Raw genomic sequence first — 15,522 nt, 5'->3', positions numbered from 1 at the left:
AGTATACATGGAAACCCCTTGATCATAATCTTGTTTATGAAATACATCAAAGCAAAAGACAATTATCATGTTCTCCACACAGTCTCCTATTTTAGAATTTAAAAGTCTCTACAAAATAAATCTTAGACATATCTTCTAAATTTATTTCTCTGCTTTGTACAGTCTTCAGTCTGTCTGCATCAGTGTCATTCCCAAAATTGATTATAATGCTGCAGGTGAATATTTCCCAGCACTGTAGGCAATAATTTCTTGAGTTTTATACAGAATTCTTCTCAGAGAATCATTCTGAAGTGGTATCATAGCCTGAACTGACAATTAGCTTACTCCTACAGATCCTTTTCCTGACAAACAACTGCCTGTAGCCTGTTTGTCTCTATGCTGTATTGATGACTTTGATTTTTTAATTTTAGATTTTTTTTTTCCAAGGATTTTCAGTTTCTCCTATTTTAGGGTGATTCACAATTTTCCGGCACATGCCCTTTATTCACTTATCCAAGCTAGCGTGAGTGTGGAATGAAACCACACGGAAAGAGACCCATATAAAATTACTTCTGGTAATTTTTTTTTTTTCAGGAATAGTTTCTTTTCATTTGAACTATATTTTTCTCATTTTCTTATGAGAATACTATATATGGCTTATATGTAAAAACTGAAAGTAAATTATGTACTATACATTATCCACCATTATGGAGCAGCCATTATGATACAGAAGGAAAGGATATAGTTACTGACATAATTATGCTGTTTGTTTCAGATCTTATTATCACCTAGGAGCTTACAAAATATTTTGTTTAGAAAAAAGACTCTCCATTTACTGAAATCAGACATCTCTATTACTTTCTGCTTTTTTTTCATGCCCTTTTTTAACAATAAATACTATGTTTGGCCTTCTTCAGTACCCTGGGACTTACCCCATGCTCAGTATTTTCTCAATGAGAATGACTAATGATTACAAGATTTTATTAGTTAGTTTCTTAAGTACTTTGGGGAAAACTTTATCTGAATCGGTGGATTTGAATGCATCTGATCTATGTACACTTTTAAAGCTATTTTTCACACATTCTGCCTATGCCTGTCTCCATGTTAAAACTAATTTTCCTTGGAGTCTCATCACAGTCTTTTTTTTTCAATTTTCTTTTTCTTTCTGAGGAGACTGAAGTGAGATGCCATTGACTTCAGCTTCCCTTGCACCATCCATTACGTTTACTTTTCCCTCAAACAAATAGTAGCACTAAGCTCTCTTAGTCTTCCTCTATATTGCAATGTGGATGTGGAACTTACTTTGTTGCTTTGTTCGATCCCATGGTGATTTCAATTTGTTTTAATTCCTGGCCTCTTTTGATTGTATCTTTTCAGAGTGCACTCTTTTCTAATGCATTAATTGCTTCTCTCCACTTTTATTTGGCCCCTTGCTGACTTAAAAGCCTCTTGAGACTGTGGAGGTCATCCAAAGGGCATAAGCCTGGGTGAGTTTTAAGACAAATATTGTATGTCTTTATCTGTATCATACATATACAGATTAACGTGTACACAGATTTACAGTACCAAATATTAATTCAATACATATTTACCCCTTCCCAGCAGATGTAGTGGAAAACTTAGATCTTTGGTGTTCTCTCCTACTGAAAAACTGTGCAGGTCTTGGAGACTGCTATTTAGGGTAAGGATTGACCTTTGAAATTATGTAACTGAACGTCACCCATTATGTGGGTGATAATACCAGAAAACATAGGAAGCCACCTGACATACGTAAATATGTCTTTGTGATAAGGTTTAATGTAATCCATTAAACTGGAAATTTATTTTAATTACTAGGCATAATAAACATTCTTTAATATTCTGTGCAATAAAATTTTACTTAAAGTCTTGTATCAAAGAACACACCCACTCAACCAAACAACACAACACTTTAACATAATTAAGGAATTAAAGAGGTGACTACTGAAGTGGTTAATATTTTGACTCTAGCAATGGAAATCTGCATCTGCTCTGATGGAAAAAAAATGCTAAAATAGGCAGCTATAAAATTATTTTCTAGAAAGTCAGCTAGAAAAATATCATGATTAAACTGAAATACCACTGGTGAAGAAGTAGAAAGAGGTGACATTCAGATGCAATGGAATGTGCATTTGGACCAGTGACAGGATCCAAAGGTTTCTTTGCCCAATTCTTGCTGAAAATTATGATCTTAAATTTTTTATTTCAGGATGTTCAGACAAGACTTTCTATCCTGAAAACCTTTCCTACTTTTTGTCTCTTCTCTCAAAAATCATTAGTTAAAGGAAGGATGTCTCACTTGATACAAAGAGATGTGATTTTGAATGTTCTGTTATTGATTGTTTAGTTAATCAACATGTGTTAACTTGTTAAGTACACAATTATGACATAGAACTACCTGCTCAGAAACTAATTAAAAAATCCCTGTTAACTGGTTCAGCTGATTATGTTGCAATTATGAGAAATCATTAAAAAATAACTTAGATACTATAAATCATTGCTTTCTAACTTATTCTTTCCATTCTTCTTCTTAATGACATGATGCCTTTTTTTTTTTTTTTTTTTTTTTGAGATTTTTCTTTAAATATTCATGCACGTGATCAAGTTGCAAACCACTGATGGGAGCCTACTTGTTACAGAGTTTCATGTATAATAAACCAGTTGCATACTATATTGTAATAAATTGCTTAAAGCAGTGACAACATAATTATCTAGACTGAGAAATGCAGTAGAATTGAAATACATCATACCTGTGGATAATGACACAGTTAATCTGATCAGAATAGTGTCTGGATGATGGCTGTTTGGTTTTTGACATCCAAATTAATCACCCAAAAATAACTGCCTGAAAATGCAAACAAATGCTGATGTACCATTAAGAATGCAGGAAGAGGACCACAGCCTGGAATAGTAAAATACTTGTAGCATAGCTGATATAATGTAAAAGGAAGAACAAGGGAAGTGATAAATGATATCTTAATATCCATTTTGTGGACTCAGCTCCCTGTAGCTTTTTTATGCAACGCTCTTCTAGATCATGTCTGAGTTTCTTGGAAATATTTTTTTTTATACTTAATCTGCTAAAATTTTCATAAAATGAACCATCAGGAGTGACAAATCACTGCATGCATAAAATGCAGTACACAAAGCAATTTACCTCTATCTGCATCAACAGACTGTGTTTCAAGGGAGGGACAGAAGGAATAATATTTATCTCCACGTAACTAGTGTTGAAAGAATCCCTGAATTTTCAGTCAAGAATACTCAGCTTCAAACTTCAATCTGCTGACTTGAAATTAAGTATTAGATTTAAAATGTATCTATAAACCTACTTTCTGCAATTCCAAGAAACAGTAATGCCTTTGGACCACACTGCTGTTTATATATGTATGTTGCTTAATTGACTAGACATATTCTGGACTTTCTTTCTTACTTTGTAGAAGCAATACGGTGGCATATATCATTTAGATGAAGTTTAGATGCTCAATCACTATATATGTGATACTGGACTCCAATTGGTGTGAGACAATGTAAGACAAAGGTATAAATGATACTATGAAAACAGAGGCAAAGTCATGACAGATGGAAAGATTATTGGAAAAAAGTTAAAAATTAAGCAGATACTAGGTTTATTCAGGATAATTTAAACACAACTAAGTTAATGTAAATGTTGGCACAATATGAATACATAAAATAGATGTGAAGGGCAGGAAAAATGGGAACTAGACTTGTAAGCTACAGAAATCCCTCAGCTTTGCAGCAGGAAACCTGATCACTGAAGCAGTGGACAAGAACCTATCCATTCCATTTCTAATGGATACTGTTCTGCTATGGTGTTGGGGTTTTTTTCCTTGTTTGTTTTTAGTTTGGCAATAAACCATTATTTTTTGTACCAGTGGAATGGTTTGGGGTCTTATGTACTGCACTGCTATTGCTGTTCCTTTTGTAACTTCTGGTGTAAGTGTGTGCCTGAGGAAAGGCTCCTCATCTGCCTGGCAGATGCCTGTCCCATCCCAAATGTGACAGGATCCTGACAACCTGTGTTTGATGTAGTGGACTGTAAATTATTATCTGGGGCTATTGAAGACAAATGGGTTCTGTCAGAGCCTGAGCAGTGATAGTGATTGCCAGGTAAAGTGGTATTTGCACAGAGTATTACGGAGAGTAATACAGAAGCCCTTTAAGAAGTGAGTGGGATATACAGATGTCAAGGTGAGGGGAAGCTTTGGAGTGAGCAGTGAGTGGTTTTGATATCCCAACTGCCAAATTAATCTTCATAAAATAAAATTAGTATTTGAAAACTAACAAGCTAACACTTTAGTCCCCAAAGCCACCATTTACCAAAACTAGTAAGACTGGTAAGTATGCACACATTTATAGTCTATATACTAAGCCAAAAAAATATTCAATTGCACAAGAACTGGATTTGTCATTTTGACACTTTCTTCAACTATCAGGTGTTCAAGACAATGTCAACTAAATCAAGTTAGTCAAAGTATATAAAATACTTCACTGAAAGTCTGAATACACAATACACACTGATCCTGAATAAGTCTTCTTATTAAAATGTGCTGAACAAGTTAGAACAACCTTAGAAGAGTTGTGCAAGTTGGGAGGAATGTTCTAAGAAGATTATATATTATTAGAAGATAGAAGTCCAAATCCTCAGAATGAAAGATCATAAGAAGCATCCTAGACCTTGTGGGAAACAACAATAAAATTTCAATGACACTTTGAAAAGTGAAAAAAATCACAAACCACCTGACTGTTGACTATGGACACGATGAAGCTTGATGTTAAACCTAACTTCCTATTAGTAAGCTTTTGCCAATATGTACCATATCACAAGTCGAAAAAAATTACAACAGAAGTAGATATTTATGTTAGCATCATTTGGTTTCAAAACTCTGAGGCTTATTATGAAGAGTTCATTTATCATAGAAATACAATACCTGATATTGATGTCAACCTTAGAAATTACTTGTGATTATAACCTACTACACTGATGAATTCAACACTCATGTGTCCCAGAGGATCCAGAGAGTGATTTTTAATTTTGGTTTTACAATGGTGTCTCATGTCACATGGAACTATGACTGAAGAAATATCAAAAGCTTCTTTTAAATATCCCAGGCTCCATGATTACTTTTTGCATGGAACAGCTTTTGGCTAAAACTACATGGTCCAGATATACAGTAATTACATCTAGCTACCAGAGTTATTTCGTCCACACAGGCAAATAATTTTCTGTGAATATTCATTTTTCAATGAATACTTGCATTTGTACTCACTGATTTCTGTTTGCCTTTTTGTGAATGTTCTAGCAAATGAATTGTTGGAAGGGAAATGTGCCAATGAGAATAATTTTCTATAGCAATCATAGAATATTCAAATAAAATGAATAATGAATTCAGCAAATTAAATATTTGTAATTTCAATTCTGGGTTTCTCTGCCCTGGAAATTCTTTATGTTTCAGAGAATTCCTAGTGTGTCCAAGTTGCTTCAGTTTCTTTTGTCTTCTACTCACTGATCTGAGGAGATTTATTTCTGTGGATTTGTACCCATGGAAATTAGAAGAGAACTGTGATTCTGTCTTTAAAATACAGTCACAATAAGCATTTTGTGAACATTTTATTCCCCAGTGTCTGCAGAAAATAGTCTTTGAAGAATTACTATATTTGAGAAATCTGACTATGAATAAATAATACAGAAGTAGGAAGATAAATTAACCTATAAGTCTGATACATATAAGCCCAAGCTCAGAGTTTTCTGACTGATTAGAGAAATATCTAAGTCAGTGTGATAGTAATTGCTGGTCAATGGGACTCATTTAAGGAGATTTGCAGTAGGTGTGAATGGTGTGGCTATGTTTGCATATGTATATTTTAATGTCTCAGTCCTTATAAATGAAATAAGGTGTCTTGTGCCATTATATTATGCAGGTTAGGGGGTTTTTTGGATTGTTTAGGTTTGGGTTTTTTTTTTTGGAATGGGGTTTCGTTTCTTTATAAGAATATTAATAAAACTAAAATAATAATTCTTACGCTACATTTAAGAAAAATCTGAATCACTTATTAAGGTCACTTTTCTGAAAAATTACTTGTGATGATTACAAGATTAAGCAAAGAAAAGATGTGAAGTAGGGAATACGAAAAATTAAATTTACATTAATTATATCTCTCTGCATGGCAAGGACTAATGATATTATTTTAAAATGAGAGAGTTACTCCTGAACTGGTGTTTCACAGCTGACTTTAATTGTCATGGTAATTTCATAATTAATCTTAATAATATTATATTCACAATCTCAGCATATCTTTCAAATACGAGTGCAAAATATTGATAATTTTTTGTAGACTGTGTTACTTCTCTTCATCCAAAAAAAGAGAAAACAAAAAGTCTTTATTTTTCTCAGAAACCAGTACATAAGCCAATAGCTAAATCAAGTCATGTAGTGACTATTTTATTTAGGTAAGGAACCTTTCATGAAACAGAGGCATGTTTTAGATAGGAGTTCTTAAAATCTTTTATATGTTATTTGTTAGAATCTTGCACATTTTTCTGCCTTACACCAACAATAAGGATGTAAAATTGTTTTCTTATTTTTCCTTGATTTTGTCTACTTTGTATAATAGCATAGCCAAAATCAGAAAAACAACCAGACTTTGAAGATAGAAAAATTCATTAGAAAAATTGCATTAGACTTATGTATAAAACCAACTTTAAAGAAAGTTGGCTTGAAAAAGAAATCCTGCAACAGAAATTTAGCAGTTGGAAATAGATTCTTAATTTAAATGCAACCCTCATTATTAGGGAGCATTGTAGAGCTCCCTCAGCTGCATAACAGCAAGTCCAGCTCCAAAGCTTTTGGACATAAGGGTTTCATGTATCCCTTAATAATGAACAAGAATTGCTTGAACAGACTGAAGTATGTGAATAGAGAAATCAAAGAAGTCTTGTGGAAAGTAAACTTACTTTATGTCTTCCTTCTTTAAAATGAGATGTTCATATCTGATGATCTATTAGTTACTGTACACATTAGTTTTTATCTTACATTTTAGCACTAACTCCAGTATTTTCAGACTTTTGCAAGAGAGAAGTTGTTTGTCTTTTGATGATGTTCACATATTGCTGACCACATATTGGTCAGTACTGGAAATCCTGTCTTACAATCCAAGTAGGTAAGTATGATATTTCTGTAGAAAGTTAACCTTTAAAATATTTAGATAACACAAAGTTCCATCACAAAATTTTAAAAATTTGACATTTGAATAATTTTTCTCTTAATCAATACATAAACATATATAAATATATATTTTTTTCTTGTTCACATGAGCCAAAGCTTTCTAGGCACTTTAATTGCTAAGTTGAACTTTATACTACCTTTCTTCCCCCTTGAACACTGTATTCCAAGTTTTGCAGAATAAATGGGATTGACAGACATGCTAAAACTGATGAAATTAAAGGCATCCAAAATCTCTTTCTGTTCTGATTAACTTATCTTTAGAAATGTCAATCAGTGATAATTCCAAAGAGAGAAAACCTCATATTGAGAGATTGAGATTGAGTCCATCATCAGCAAATTTACAGATGACACTAAGCTGGGGGGAAGTGTGGATCAGGTGGAAGGCAGGAGGGCTCTGCAGAGGGACCTGGACAGACTGGAGAGTTGGGCTGATTCCAACGGGATGAGGTTCAACACGGCCAAGTGCCGGGTCCTGCACTTTGGCCACAACAACCCCATGGGGAGCTCCAGGCTGGGGACAGAGTGGCTGGAGAGCAGCCAGGCAGAAAGGGACCTGGGAGTCTGGATTGACAGGAAGCTGAACATGAGCCAACAGTGTGCCCAGGTGACCAAGAAGGCCAATGGCATCCTGGCCTGGATCAGGAACAGCGTGGCCAGCAGGTCCAAGGAAGTGATTCTGCCCCTGTACTCAGCCCTGGTGAGGCCACACCTCGAGTACTGTGTCCAGTTCTGGGCCCCTCAGTTCAGGAAGGAGATTGAGGTCCTGGAGCAGGTCCAAAGGAGGACAACTAGGCTGGTGAAGGGACTCCAGCACAGAACCTATGAGGAGAGGCTGAGGGAGCTGGGGCCGTTCAGCCTGGAGAAGAGGAGGCTCAGGGGAGACCTCATCACTCTCTACAACTCCCTGAAAGGAGGTTGGAGCCAGGTGGGGTTTGGTCTCTTTTCCCAGGCAACTCTCAGCAAGACAAGAGGGCACGGTCTCAAGTTGTGCCAGGGGAGGTTTAGGTTGGACATTAGAAAGAATTTCTTTACTGAGAGGGTGATCAAGCATTGGAATGGGCTGCCCCGGGAAGTAGTGGATTCTCCATCCCTGAAGATATTTAAAAAGAGACTGGATGTGGCACTCAGTGCCAGGGTCTGCTAACTGCAGCAGTAGTGGATCAAGGGTTGGACTTGATGATCTCTGAGGTCCCTTCCAACCCAGCCAATTCTATGATTCTAGAGTATGGTTAAGGTTTCATCATAAGTACAAGAGGGCTTCTCTTGTGTTAGTTTTGTTGGGTTTTTTTTTTGGTTTTTTTTTTTAATTTACATCTATTAGTTTTGCTTCCAGTCTGAAGAAATATCTTTACCAAGCTGAAGGAGCATCTCTTTGAAGAGAACATGAATATACTGTATTCATGTTCCCTTTTCATATATATAACTTGCTGAAACACAAATTTGTCTGTATAAAAAGAGAGCTCTTCATCACAACATGACATTGTAGACTGAACACTTGAGACTGCCTCCTTCAAATATCACATGGAACTTTGAATGTAGGGTGTTTGAGACACTGATTCTTCTGGCTTAGAACAATGCATTCTCCTGTGATCATAAGAGATAATACAGAATGTAAAAATAAACTAAGTTTTACCTTGGAAATAATTTTAAAAGAAAAGATAAATAAGCTTCAAGGATCTAGAAGTTCTTCAGCCATTCATGTTTGTTCTAAAGAAGCCCAGTTATCTGTGAAATAATTCACTTGAAACAAAAAGCAAACATCTCTATATTCCCGTAATCTGCCCTGTTCACATTCACACTTTCACAGTACTCAGGTTGATGCAGATATCAAAAATCAGGCAACAGCAAGGACAGAGCTGCTCCACCCAAAGGGACAAGCCACAAGTCGAGGGTGACCTCAATATAGGTGGTGCCCTCATCAGCAGGCACAGTGCCACAGGGTCTGAACCCTGAGGCGGTCCATTAACAATCAAACACAGTCATGGATGAACCATGTCAAAGACTCATCCAGGGACTACACAGAGGAGCAAAAAAGAGATAAAGCCTGTGAAAGGACCAGAGACAAGGCTGTAATATCTGAGGTCCAAGGAAAATACAATGACAGAGGAAGACCTGATACTGCCTTGTAAAAAAGTTTCCTGGTGCAGTTGACTGAGAATATGGTCCGTCCAGAAAAATCCAAGTTTTGGGTTGGGAGTGACTACTACTGGGTTCATTTCAGTAGGCAACCTGAACCTAGGTCACCCTTTTTTGGAAAATAAGATAAAATAATACAGCTTTCCAACTGTGTCCAGTGTCCCCAAATCCTCCAGGCCATACAAATACCTGCAGAAACATGAAGTTTTGGCATAGCTGAAAAGTAGCAAAAAAAAAAATAATTTTGTGTTCCTTTGTGGAACTGGAAACAGACTTTTGTTAACAGTGACTCAGCAAAGTCTCTTGTGTTTGGAGATAAACACTGAAGTTGTGCAATTAAAGCTGAAACTCAAAACGAATCAGATCTAGAAAGTGGCCTTTCAGAAAGAAGAGGGTTTTTGTAGGCAACTGAAAATCCCCTGATTCCCTTTTCTAATTAAATATAGAGAAAGCAACACTTCCAAATGCAATCCATTTAACTTCCAAGATATTTGTCTAATGCTGATGAATCACTCTCTAGAGGTTTCTACTTTCATCAGTTGGTTAGAGTGGGAGGTGGAAAATATGAGTTTAGGGTTCCTGGCTTATGTTTTGGACATCTGAAATTAAGCATAAATCCTACTCCTTCCATGAAAGCCCTTTCATCAAATAATTCTGAGACCCAACAGCATAAAACATGAACTGGGTTTTCAAAAGGACCATTAAGAAATGCAGGATTTGTATTGCCATCATTTCACCTTTTCAGCAACCAAATTTTCAAGTTCTATTTTTTTAAAACAAGTGTTTTAATGAATGACTGCATACAGGAAACTGAAGTGTTTAAATCTGGAATCAGAGGTTCTTTTGAGCACAGACAGCAGATCTGTCTCCTACCACATTTTTCTTCTCCCTTTTTTCTTTTTGGATCATTTGTGTTGTCCTTGAAGTCTGACGTTGTTGAATTTTCTATTATTTTTCATCACATCCTCCAAGGAAATGTTTGCATTAATTTTCATAATCTAATACAACCAAAGGTGTGTAATGACTGCCACAGTCCTATTATCAATAGTTGTTGATCCATTACATGCTAATGGTAACAAAGTTAGCCAGAAGTCATGTTTTACATGAACTGGTTCTGTTAGGTACTGCAGTTTCAACCACTGTATTAAAGATGATGTGATGGTTGTGAATTGCATGTCACTGTGCTCTCTTTTATTTGAAGGGCAGTGCAGTATTTAATCATCATGGTTCATATAAGTATGCTTCTGATCATTTTAGCACCATTTATCTCTTTTAATAACTCATTTATCCTCTTCCTATGACATTTTTTGTGTAATCGAAAGATAAAATGCTGTAAATTGGCACATTAGTAAGTGCCTAATAAGACAATCTGATGTTTCTGATGTGCTAAACTTAAAAAAGACCTGCATCATTTATGATTTCGTAGGATATGCTTCCAGTAAAAAAATTCTGTTTTGTTTTGGTTTTTAATCTTCTGTATAACTGAAATACACTGCCTTATATCCTTCTCAGAAATAGATTTTTACTTTTATACTTCTTTAGGAACTTATTTCAAAACCATTTCCTGAACCTCAACAGTACTTTTTTTTTTTCTCAATGCATTTTATTGTTACATATTGGACCAGGCTTTTTTTTTTATTCCATTAATCTTTTGGCCTTATTTTGAATTTCTCTTTTCTCTGAGAGGCTTTTAAACCTTCAAGAGTGCAGTTAGGGTCAAGGAGGACATAAGACCTTCTCATTGTTTTTACAGTCCCAGGAGTCAGCTTGCATTTGCTTTTGGTTATACTACACAAAATAAACCCAAGCAACTGTCCACCTGCTATGTAAGTATGTCCGGAGGACTGCTATTGGCAGTCATCATAGCAATATTTAAAACCCTAAGAACTGGTACAGAGTTTACTGTTAAATTCAAGTAGAAACAAAAATTAAATGTGATTTTAATAAAGGGAACTGCATTAGCTGCACAGGGACTATGACCAATTACATATGAGGTTTCTAGAAACTGGTAAGAAAAATATGAGCAAATTATTCTACAATACTTTAAAATTGATATAAACAGGAAATTACTAATTGAACAAAATGTCATAATGTACTCCAATAAGACATCCCAGCTCCTAAGAAAAATGAACTTTGAAATCTGTTATAACTTTGCAAAGCTCTAGAAGCACTTGCAGCTCTATAACTCAGTCAATATGGCCTTGCTACTGCTGGTAAGAGGCCACAGTATTTGTGCAGGGATAGTCTCAGGAACTATCAGGCTTTCTCTCCACTTCCTATATCTACTTGGAGAATGATCAGACGGTCATTAGATATATAGTTTAGGCTTAGATAAATTTTCCCCAATGGTGTTTTGTGATACCTACAGTTATCATGTGTTGCTTACTCAGAATGTGAGTAATGGGTGGTTGCAGTTTAACCCCATCCAGAAGATCAGCCTCACACAGCTACTTGCTTACTCCCCTCCTGTGGGTTGAGGGAGAGAATCTAAAGGCTGAACATGAGAAAATTTGTGGGTTGACAGAAAGACAGGTAAAGATAGGTAAAGCAAAAGCCACACACACAAGCTAAACAAAGAATTCATTTGCTATCTCCCATTGATAGGTAGATGTTCAGTGATCTCCAAAAAAGCCAGACTCCATCATGTGTGCAGGTAACAAATGCCACCATTCTGAATATCCTCCCTTCCTTCTTCTTCCCCCAGCTTTCATTGCTTAGCTTGATGCCACACAGTGTGGGGTATCCTTTTGCTCAGCTGGGGTTGGCTGTCCCAGCTTTGTCCCCTCCCAGCTTCTTGTGCACCACCATCCTACTTAGTGTGAGAAGCAGAAAAAACTTTGATGTTGTGCAAGCATTGCTTAGTAATAGCTAAAATATCCCTATGTTATCAACATGGCTTTAGTCACAAATCCAAACCATAACCCTATACTAGCCACTATGAAACAAATTAACTCAGTGAAAATCAGTACACAGTTAAAACCAAAGAATGACTATGGTGTTGTAGTAGAAAGCAGTGGAGCCACAGGTTATCAGTATGCTGGGGTCTTGAAAGGCCACTAAAAGGGCTATAAAGAAAGGGCTATACATAGTTATCAAAAAGGTCAACCACCTGCCACTAAGACCAGTGTTAGGGGATCAAAGAGAACAAAGAATAAAAATCCAGTGGGTAATGAATAATAATTGCACAATCTACTTGAGGGCAAGTTAAGGAAAAGCAAGCAAGCTGAAGGATTTTGTCAGGCATATAAAAACAGTTACATGTGTACCAAAAAGGAAGGAGGATTCCAAAGCAACCATTAGCATCATATTCTTTTTGGACTTAGGACTCTGCTGTGTGGCTTTATCAACAAGATGGAATGGTGAGAATAAAATCAATTATAAATAACTGTATTATTAAAGTGAATTAGTGGTATTCAATGTATAATTTGGACTATGGGCATTAGCATCAGTTTAATTGGGCTGATAATTTTTATTACATTATCAATAATTTCTTCATTCTTATGCACTTCCAGAGACTGTGAACTCCAAGAGCTGTAATGCAGCACACCAAAGAAATATTTTTCATGGAAAAAAAAAATCATAAACCTGTGGGAGAGAAAAGAAAGAAAGGAACATAAATTATGAACTGCAAAAAAAGAGCAAAAAGCAATTACATAAGAATAGAAATAAATGTGCTTTCAAAAGTATAATGGTGATATTTGTACTCATGACTGTAGGAAGTGGTCCAAGTGGACTCAAAAAAATTTAAGAAATTGTCTGTAGTCAAAATGGAACTGTTGCGTATACAGACACAGATTCACACATATATGCACAGACAGGCATAGGCATATGTGAAAGATTCAGGGATGAAAAAAACAACAGCTAAGTAGAATAAAAACAATTAAGGGGGACTACATTACTTTATTGACAGAACATTTTATTGGAACTTCTGATATGATGATCCTTTGCATTTTTCGAATAAAAAATATAAGATTACAAATTTTAAAGAAAAAAAGGCATTATAGCAGTCCTGTCTTAGCAGTGAACTGAAGTATATAGATAATATGCTTATTAAGAATTCAGTTAACTTCCATGGGCCTCCGTGATAGTGTTTGTGCTTAAAATTAATCCGAATGAATTGGCATTTTCTGATTATGTGTGGTCTCATCAGAAAAACTGTAATCATATATAAGTAGAAAAAATGCCAAAATATATGCCTCACATTCTCTGAGGAGGAAGAAACTAGTGTCATTTAGCTAGCACAATGAAAATGTCGTTTTAATGAACAGTGCCAGTCAGAAAGAAGAGAGACAATAGCAGGATTTATAGGGAAATGAATAGAAAGCAATGTTGACAATATTATACTGCCATTATGGAAATTAAAATGCATATTTTCCTTTTGCAGATTCTCAGGCATCATGTGCGATAAAAATGTAATAGATCTTTTCTAGCCCTAATGCATATAGGATGAGTACATCATAATAACACTACAGCAAAAGAACTATACATTATGTCTTATGTCTATGTTAGAATAGGCAGTCCCTTGTTACATCACCAACTTTGATTTAGCTGTTCTGAAAAATAAGCTAAAACTACCTTTATTTTTTTTCACTTTTATTTCTGTAATTTTTCAGGTGCACAACACAGCAAACCCATTTCTACTTCCCAATGGCATAAAAATAAACTTATACAACATTTTTTTTTTCACATTGGGAAACTTTTTTAAAAACTATAAATTACAGAATAATGTTGGTCACAGACTTCCTTCTGTGGTGTCTCCACATGCTTTTATGGTTCAGCAGCCAAATCTGAGTACTAAAGGCCTAAGGACTTTTGGTGTGATCTATCCCCATGTAATCTTCCCTGTCTCACTGGGCTGCCATCTGCCAAAGTAACTCAAATGAAAGGAGAGCAGTGACAGGGCCATTCTGGCAGGTAAAACGAACAGTAGAAGTATATATTTTCATTAGCCTTAGTCAGCTTATCCTTTTTGTGGATGTCAGATTATAAAACCATAATAATTTGCTATTTCTCCAGGATTAACACAATTTAAATTGATTTTACGTATTTTTTTTTAAGAAAAATCTTTATCATTCTCAATCTTTAACTCCAAGCAAGATATCTTAAAGATATCTTATTGGTCCATACTTGAAGTAGCTCCTGCCCTGCATTTTTCTTGCATTCAGGGTCAACAGAGCTTTTGTTCTTTGTGTTTATTTCCCTCAGTACCAGTGTTATTTTTCCAAGGACAAGAAATACAAGAATAAAAAGAGAAGAACCTTGTCACATTTCTGTTCAGAAAACATAGATATTTTAATATAAAACATTTTCCTATGTCTTAACATAAAAGTATAATCCACTTTCTTAACTGGATATGACACTAGACACTATTGAAAATTGGAACACTCCACATAAATTTTATGAAAAACCTTCAGTTACTCAATTTATTTCCTTTTGCTTGCAAGTGTTCATAGAAAGAAATTCATGACATTTCTAGGCATTCAGAAGGAATAAAAGAAACTTTTAAGGTAAGACAAGCTGAAAGTTGTCATACCTGATAAGAAAAGCAGCAGTCAAATGAGTGTTGCTTTCTTGTCATTTACAATGCCCAGCACTTTTTACTAATAGTTTCCATTTTACCTGTGGCAAAACAACTATCTTTAGAAGAAAATTAGTAAGCTGACAGAGCATGAAATAGAGGAATAACCTTTCAACCAAAAAAAGTTTAAGTGGGAAAATTAGCTGATTTTTATGTAGATCTTGACAAAATGATGCAGGGGGCTGAAATGATATGAAATGTATGAGCAACAGACTAGCTGGTCCATGAGATCCTGTCCAGTTCTTTGTTCCTTGCAGCATTTGTGAGCAATTGTAGTATCATCTGCAATTCAAAAAAATGCTGAAAACTCTCTTACAAACAGTTTTTGAGTCAGCCTGAGATTTCTGGTGCTCAAAAAAATGAGTGTTGAAGAAAATTCTCATCACTTATTGAAGATCAGGAGGTCAAAATCATTTTGGGTTGAATCTTTGAGAATAATAACGTAGATTTTTATATAATTTTGATAATTTAGAAAACCTTGAGCTTTTGTTTGGAATTCACCTTTAAAACTTGGGTACAATTTTGCAGTCCAATGTTACTATAAAAAAGAAGTTTCATCAAAGT

This window comes from Heliangelus exortis, chromosome 1 (genome assembly GCF_036169615.1).
Source record: "Heliangelus exortis chromosome 1, bHelExo1.hap1, whole genome shotgun sequence".
NCBI lineage: Eukaryota > Metazoa > Chordata > Aves > Apodiformes > Trochilidae > Heliangelus > Heliangelus exortis.
Note: the sequence above shows the minus strand (reverse complement) of the source record.